This window comes from Salmo trutta, unplaced genomic scaffold (assembly GCF_901001165.1).
Source record: "Salmo trutta unplaced genomic scaffold, fSalTru1.1, whole genome shotgun sequence".
Classification (NCBI taxonomy): domain Eukaryota; kingdom Metazoa; phylum Chordata; class Actinopteri; order Salmoniformes; family Salmonidae; genus Salmo; species Salmo trutta.
In genome coordinates, this window is record NW_021822911.1 from 10935544 (window position 1) to 10944565 (window position 9022).

Genomic DNA, 9022 nt, shown 5'->3' on the forward strand with positions numbered 1-9022 from the left:
GCCTGGTGATTGAACAGGTTACCAGGTGTGTTTTTGAATATAGTTCTTAATGGCTTCAGTGGTGTGCTGGGGTCCATTGCTTGCTAAGGGGGAACCTCCCACCCGGGTTCAGCCAACAGGGGGCGCACCCAACCCCTCTAGTAAAACTGAATGTCTCTCTCTCTCTCAGGCTATGAAAAAAGCCCCACCTCCTCTCGCTCAGCCATTCTAACAGTGGAAGCCAGGATCTGTGAGAAACTATGATAATAAACTGTGAACAATAATGAAGCCATGTTTGTCTGTGTGAGTGAGGATTTATTATTTAATTGTGTGATAACTTTAATTATGTGATCCATCCTCTGTTTCTTAACTGAATAAACATTTTAAGATAGCAGTTGGTTCAGTCTGATCATCTCATGTACTGTTGGAACTTTATTTGAATCCTTTTTCACAATTTTTATTTTTATTTTTTTTATGACAAATTCCAGAGCCTCTGTATACATTTGTACACATTTTTTCCCCACTCTCTACTTTGTACAATGACAGAGAAAGTGGGACTCTGTCGTTTTTTCTGACAAGTTCTCTCATTGATCTCAGGTTCAGCCACCAAGGGGGTCACCCACCCTCCATGAAAACTTTCATAGGCTCTCTTTCACTCAGTAATCATGTAACAAGTGGACAGGCTCCCAGAGGCAGGGCAATCAAAGGCTCCAAGTCACTGAAGTGCCCATCAGCCCAGCCATTGTTATTATTCCTACCAGCCGTTCTACATGCAAACAATTTAAAACACTATAGTAAAAATTATTTATATTTTCTAGTCTGAGAGGTTCTGAATAGAACCTGTTTCCAAACAGTATGAATAATAACAATGGCTGGGCTGATGGGCAGTTCAGTGAGTTGGAGCCTTTGATTGCCCTGCCTCTGTATTACTGAATGAAAGAGTGCCCAGCCCTGAAATGAATCACCCTGATGATCTTCTAACCTCAACATAACAATGACGTAGGCAACCACCTTGGATGGACAATCAATGCAAGGTGTTAATCTCATCTCCTGAATGATCAATTTAACACAACTTTAAACACAGGGTTTTTTCTTGTTTCGATATTTAAATGTTGAAAAGGGTTGTGCCTATCTGAGTGTGTATATAATGGCCTTCTCCAGAGAAGGCCTTCTCCAGAGAAGGCCATTATTCTCAATAGAACTTTATACTGAGAGAGAACACACTTCCAAGGAGCTGATTTTGGATTGTTACCTTTGCTGTATTCTGAAAAAATTTAGTTGAGAAATTACTTGGAGCAAGATGGCATCTGCTACTGGTTCAAGGTAAGATATCTCTTTATTCATTCAATATATATATTACTGTAATTGTCTTGCTGTTAATAAAAATGTTATTAGTAGTTCTGCCAGACTTAGGAAGGTTGGAATTAGGGCAGCAGGCAATGTATTCCTATTGAAAGAGATTTAGAGGTCAAGGCTGCACCCTGTTTTAACTCTTAAAACCTCTACGGGCCACGGTGGCAGTATTGAGAATTTTGAAAAAAATACGTGCCCATTTTTAACTGCCTCCTACACCAACTCAGAAGCTAGGATATGCATATTATTAACACATTCGGATAGAAAACACTCTGAATTTTCTAAAACAGTTTGAATGGTGTCTGTAAGTATAACAAAACTCATATTGCAGGCAAAAACCTGAGAAAAATAGATTAAAAAAATGAGAATTTAGTGGCTGTACTATTTAGTGTCATTGTTTATTAGATACCATAGTGAGAAAGGATACAGTTCGCAACTCCTACGGATTCCACTAGATGTCAGCGATCTTTATAAAGTTGTTTGAAGCTTCCATGATTAACAGGGAGCAAATTAGAATGCATTGAAGTTGACGTCCGTGGGATGTCGTCACTTCCATTATGGCCTGCACCTGCGCAATCATGAGACACGAGACATTTTTAAAAAACGTTTTTCTAGACACAGGTGAAGTCGGGTTGAAACATTACTGATGTTTCACGTTAAAAATGGCTCTAAAGATTGATGCTAAACAACGTTTGACATGTTTGAACAAACATAAATAGATTATTTTTGTAACTTTTTTAACTTTTTGCCGTGACTTCACACACCCCCCCCGCGCTACTTTTTAGTAGCCACCGAAGCGCTAACAACATGGAACAACTTGGAGTTATTTGGACATCAATTATGAACTTTGTCAAAAGAAACCACATTTGTTGTGGACCTGGAATTCCTGGAACTGCCAATGGATGAAGATAATCAAAGGTAATGGATTATTGACAATAGTATTATTGATATTACATGGTTACAAGATGATGCTAAGCTAATTAGGCTAGCTTATTGTTCTTAGCACAGCACCTGGTTTATTGCAACTTGTGATTTCCCAGTAAAGTTATTTTGAAATCTGGCAAGACAGTATCATTTACGAAATGTTAAACTATAATTATTTGAATGACAATATTATAATTTACCAATGTTTTCGAATAGTAATTTTGAAAATTGTAACGTTGTTCACCGGAAGCATTTCAGAGAAGAAAAAAATCAGAATTTCACCGCTACTGTAAAATGCGGTTTTTGGATATAAATATGAACTTGATGGAACAAAAAATGCATGTATTGTATAACATAATGTCCTAGGAGTGTCATCTGATGGAGATTGTCAAAGGTTGGTGCATAATTTTAGCTGGTTTCTGCTTTTGGTGACGCCTGACCTTGAATTGAAAATGGATGTTTGTACTTTTGTGGCTATGTACTGTCCTAACATAATCTAACTTTATGCTTTTGCCGTAAAGCCTCTTTGAAAAAAGAACAATGTGGTTAGATTAAGAAGATGTTTATCTTTTAAATGGTGTAAAATAGTTGATTGTTTGAGAAATTGAAATTATTAGATTTTTGATGTTTTGAATTTCCAGCCTTGCTAGCAATCCCGTCTCAGGGTTCATTGCTAACCCGTGGCCTCAACAGGTTCTGTATTGTTGGTTTAAGAGCTTGTATTCAGCATTTGACAGTAAGGTCACCTGTTGTATTTGGCACATGTGACAAATTTAAATTTGATTTGTTTGGTAATAATGTATCCATTATTGTAATATTGCTATTCATTGTAAATGTTTGGAGGTCTATGTATCCATTATTGTAATATTGATCTTATTAAAGACAGCTGTATCATTTTTTTATTCATTTTGACATATTGTTTGGGACCACTTTTTTTGCTCTGTTTGAAGACTGTCAGCTTCTTGTCAGGAGAATCACTTAGCCTTTCAACTAATTTTCAAATGATAGGATGCCTATTTTAAAACACTTTCTCTACATTTCAAGATAGCAGTTAGTTAATTTTGAGCATATCAAAGACAGCTGCAACTTTATTTTATTAATTTTCACAATGTTTTTTTTTTCTCTGTCATTGAACCATGTTGAGCCGTGTGCCTGGTGATTGAACAGGTTTCCAGGTGTGTTTTTGAATATAGTTATTAATGGCTTCAGTGGTGTGCTGGGGTCCATTGCTTGCTAAGGGGGAACCTCCCACCCGGGTTCAGCCAACAGGGGGCGCACCCAGCCCCTCTAGTTAAACTGAATGTCTCTCTCTCTCTCTCTCAGGCTATGAAAAAAGCCCCACCTCCTCTCGCTCAGCCATTCTAACAGTGGAAGCCAGAATCTGTGAGAAACTATGATAATAAACTGTGAACAATAATGAAGCCATGTTTGTCTGTGTGAGTGAGGATTTATTATTTAATTGTGTGATAACTTTAATTCTGTGATAACTTTATGTAATACATCCTCTGTTTCCTAACTGAATAAACATTTTAAGATAGCAGTTGGTTCAGTCTGATCATCTCATGTACTGTTGGAACTTTATTTTAATCCTTTTTCACTATTTTCATTTTTATTTTTTTTATGACAAATTCCAGAGCCTCTGTATACATTTTTACACATTTTTTCCCCACTCTCTAATTTGTGCAATGACAGAGAAAGTGGGACTCTGTCGTTTTTTCTGACAAGTTCTCTCATTGATCTCAGGTTCAGCCACCAGGGGGGTCACCCACCCTCCATGAAAACTTTCATAGGCTCTCTTTCACTCAGTAATCATGTAACAAGTGGACAGGCTCCCAGAGGCAGGGAATCAAAGGCTCCAAGTCACTGAAGTGCCCATCAGCCCAGCCATTGTTATTATTCCTACCAGCCTTTCTACAGTCCCTGAAGCGGGTTGATTAGTAGGTTGGAACCCCGTTACAACAGACACTTTACAATGACGCAACAATCAGCGTTTGAGCTGGACACACTCATTTAGAACGCTTGTTTAGAACGCTTGTTTAGAACGCTCGTATAGAACGCTCCTTTAGAACACTCATTTAGAACGCTTGTTTAGAATGCTCGTTTAGAACCTTCGTTTAGAACGCTCATTTAGAACGCTCGTATAGAACACTCGTTTAGAACACTCGTTTAGAACGCTCATTTAGAACGCTCGTTTAGAACCCTCTTTAAAACGGACAGTTACCAATGACGCAACAATCAGCGTTTGAGCTGGACACACTTTTTTCAGAAACTATTTACACAAAACACACAGTCCTTACAAAGTTTATCTCCTGAATGTGAGCAGTTTATTTTCGGATGCAAATGGTTCAGATATTCACAGAAGTATATATATATATATATATATATATAGCACAACACAATCATCCTAACCGGAAAAAATGTAGGCTACATTTGTCGTAGCGCTAACTGAAGAAAGATTGACCCAACACAAGCAGTCATATTTTCTAACTCTCGGCTGACGTAAACTACAATATGAATTAGCTAATTGCAATTACTATGTATAATTAATCACATCACGGGGTGAGCTCACCATTGATTGAAATAATTAGGTAAAACCCTTTCTAGAAATCGACAGTAATTACATTTACATTTACATTTTAGTCATTTAGCAGACGCTCTTATCCAGAGCGACTTACAGTAGTGAATGCATACATTTCATACATGGCTCCCCGTGGGAATCGAACCCACAACCCTGGCATTGCAAACACCATGCGTTGCAAACACCATGCTCTACCAACTGAGCTACGATTAGTTTCAGCAAGCAGCCATGCATTTTTTCCCCTCACAGAAACCGAAGATAATAAAAGACAAGATGAGTTCAGTCTGTTTATAGTGTTGAAGGGGTGTGTCATCTACCGTCGTTCACATCCCACCATTCATTTCCGGAAGTCCTCAAAAAATGAGTGAACTCTTACTCACCTCATTTTGTTATAACATCTTTGGTCAAACGGATGATTACGTGAAACCCAGAATGCATTGTATGTCAACAAACATGGCTCCATACACATAGCTGGAATTAGCTTAGCTCATCATAATCAGTATAACCTTCAAATAAGTATTTTACACACATAATATGTGCCCATTACAATCTATGCAAGAATCGGAATGCATGATTTGTCACCCAGAATTGAAAACATGTGAATAAAACAGTAAATACACAAATAATTACCTCACAAAACATTTTCTGATGGTGATTTATTGATACAAGTGACGCATGGCGGCAGTCAATCACGTCCCCTCTCACTCTGAGCCATTCAGTGTTGTTGTTTATGTATGTAGCTAGTGAGCTAAGCTGTAGCATCAGCAATGTCTTTCAAAAGGAGACAACTCACAAATGTGGAAAAAGGTTCCAAAACGGTCCTTCTGCTTTCCCCATAGGAGAACCATTTTTGGTTCCAGGTAGAACCCTTTGGGGAAAATGTTATACATGGAACCCAATAGGGTTCTACTTGGAAACAAAAAGGGATCTCCTGTGGGGAAAGCCAGAGAACCATTTGAAGTAGATAGTACCATTCTTTCTAAGAGTAGAGTTGGCCTGGGCTACAGTTTAATGATATAGTCATAGACTGAATTGTACTGTTTCAAGGCAGGTGCCAACAACGCCCCCAGACAGGCACTCCAAGTGACGGAGAAGCTGACCACCTACTTCTCATCGCCAGCAGGTGAAGTTCCATGGCAGTATGCCGTGGAGGGAAACAGCTCTTTGAAGAGCCCAATAACACAAAGGTTATTTTAAGAACCATCCACCGTTGTCCATAAAATATCATTTTTTCCCCAGATTACTTTATGTATCATTGTCTCTCTTCATTTGGAAGCTATATTTAAGTGACATTTGGGAGTAAAGACCACACCTTAAAACCCCTTCCCTCTCTCATTAACGTCAGTATTATACACACCTGGCATGGTACATCAGGTGAGCAGGAGCACTAATTAAGGTTATACGACATACAGTTAGTATGATAACTAAGGGAAAGGGTAACCTAGGGTCCATACAAATAGTACAGTTTAACACCATGTTCACTGGCCTGACAAAATACAGGTGGGAAAAAAATGAATTAGGAAGAGAATGTGTTTTTACTTTCATCTTGTCTTAGATCTGCGAAGGTGTAGGGAAGAAATGAGCAGATTAAGTCTAAATGAGATATTAATAAACAACTCACTATGAAAAATTAATTTAATAAGTATTCAAGTACAGGAAAGAACATGACCGGTACGTGTAAAAAATGTTTAAAAAAAATACAACTATTGAAAGAGGTGTGTGTGCGTGTAAACATTTAAAAAAGAGCATCTGTGAATTCTTCAGTGTACGAGTTTCAATTCTGTCCATTCAGAAATCTATGTAACACTAATAATGAATGCTATCCCGAGACTTTATAAACAAATGACTATGAATTGACTGAATTTAAACGGAACGGACGTGTGTGAAAAGAAAGGTACAATGAGGGAGGTCAAAAACAACAACCAGACGACTCCTCTCCTCTTCCTGTCCTTCCTGTGAGCTGGTCGGCTAAATGGACTCCATCTCTGGAAGGGAAGAGAAAAACAACAACCAGACAACTCCTCTCCTCTTCCTGTCCTTCCTGTGAGCTGGTCGGCTAAATGGACTCCATCTCTGGAAGGGAAGAGAAAAACAACAACCAGACAACTCCTCTCCTCTTCCTGTCCTTCCTGTGAGCTGGTCGGCTAAATGGACTCCATCTCTGGAAGGGAAGAGAAAAACAACAACCAGACAACTCCTCTCCTCTTCCTGTCCTTCCTGTGAGCTGGTCGGCTAAATGGACTCCATCTCTGGAAGGGAAGAGAAAAACAACACATACAAGCTTAACATAAAAGAAAACCATAAAAGGTGAGATTTATGTTAACTAAATACTGCTTGTATAGTGTAGTTAGAGGCAGAAATATTGTAACAGTGCAGTAAAGTTGGTAATACTTGCTGTTTACTCATGGAATTTGTATTTCAGAGATAAAGATGAATATGACAGGAAAATATTTAGACAGTAAACTGTTTAGGGATATTTTCTAACCTAGAAACAACAGCTGTACATTTGCCTCATATTAATACTTTGATCTGAAATACCAATTAGCCTACATGAGTATACTGTAAAGAATGACCTACTTGACTGTCGCAACACTTATGACACTACCTGTGATGTGGAGAAGAAAAAAAACCTACCATTGAACTGGGCTTGGAAAAGCAGCTGATACATTTTAACTTTGACTGCTGCTTTTCTTTGCTGAGGCAGCCTCTTCAGGGTTGGCACCAGGCTCATGGCAAAGAGGGTCTCTTCATCCTCCTTCCTGTGAGCATCAGGTTGGGCTGCATCCCTCTCCACGGCTTGGAGGAGCCTCTGCTGAAATGAGTTGAGTGGATCTGGACCCTTCGATGACCCTTGGTGTGACGTTGTTCCTCTTGGTTTCTCTCTCTGTTTGTCTCCACGGCCACATCCTGTTCAACGAGGTCCTCAGTGGTCACTTCCGTGAGGTTCATAATAATCTCAGGTGGTCCTAGATCCAGAGGTGCTTCCTCCATTTCATCGTCTTCCATGGCTGCACCGATGGTGGTCATACTGGTGGATGATGTAGACATTGTAGAGGGTCTCGCTGCACCGGTGGAGGCGATGGTCGCAGTTGTAGGTGACAGTGAGGGTCTTGATGCACCGGTGGGGACAACACTTGTGGATGATGTAGTAGAGGGTCTGGCTGTAAAATTGCCACTCGTTGCCCAAGGCACAATAAATGGATCCAGAACAGAAAGAATGTGGCAGAAGCACCAAGGCTGCTGGCCTGAAGCTGCTGACCCAGACCTCTTCTTCTCTTTCTCTGCCCTTCTCTCTCTCTCTGATACCTGTCCCTGAGTCCTCTCCACTTCCTCCTACAGTCTTCTTCTACATAGACATGATAAGCCAAACCATTACCTAGCATACCTGTAGTTATTAGATAGCTATCATGGATATGTCACCTACTGTACACATAGACACACACACGGTTATCTGACCAAATTATCAGGGGTACAGTAGTATCTACCATTTCTATGACTATTTATGACATACACACTCACTCTTTCAAACATGATTATTTGGTAAAGTTATCAGGGGTAGTAACTAGCATAATTTATTTGACTATTTCTTTCACACACACACCTCATTGGCTAGGTTAGCAAGCTAGGTTAGCTAGCTAGCTAACTAGCCACATCTAGCACGTGCTCACTACTAAACTGACCTGGCAATCCTACTATCGTGGACACTTGTCTCCAAGCAGCATTTTTTTGTGTTTATGTCCCTGTAGCTGTCAGCAGTTGTGTCAAAAAGACACGGTTTTGAGGATACTGCAAAAATGATTCACTCCTCCATGTGTACAACCGCATGCGACCATCTGCAAAAGGTTCCTGCGTCAGTATAGTTGCCTAGCAGCGCAAAATGTTACGTAGCAGTGATGCAATGACGCAGTCGGTGTGTTCGATGCGTCAGTATAGTTGCCGAGCTGCGCAAAATGTTACGTAGCAGTGATGCAATGACACAGTCGGTGTGTTCGAAGCGTCAGTATAGTTGCCGAGCTGCGCAAAATGTTACGTAGCAGTGATGCAACGACGCAGTCGGTGTGTTCGAAGCGTCAGTATAGTTGCCGAGCTGCGCAAAATGTTACGTAGCAGTGATGCAACGACGCAGTCGGTGTGTTCGAAGCGTAAGTGACCCGTTATACAAAATAAGAATTGTTCTTATCAGCCTGA

General features: G+C 39.9%; 1 long non-coding RNA gene across 1 annotated transcript; it reads right to left on the reverse strand.

The window, feature by feature from the left end:
- Positions 1-7036: 7036 nt before the first annotated feature.
- On the reverse strand, positions 7037-9022 carry LOC115186341 (uncharacterized). Its single transcript, XR_003875708.1, has 3 exons — positions 8515-9022; positions 7469-8180; positions 7037-7083 (listed from the first exon to the last, which is right to left on the reverse strand). It is a non-coding gene; the product is annotated as an uncharacterized LOC115186341 (long non-coding RNA).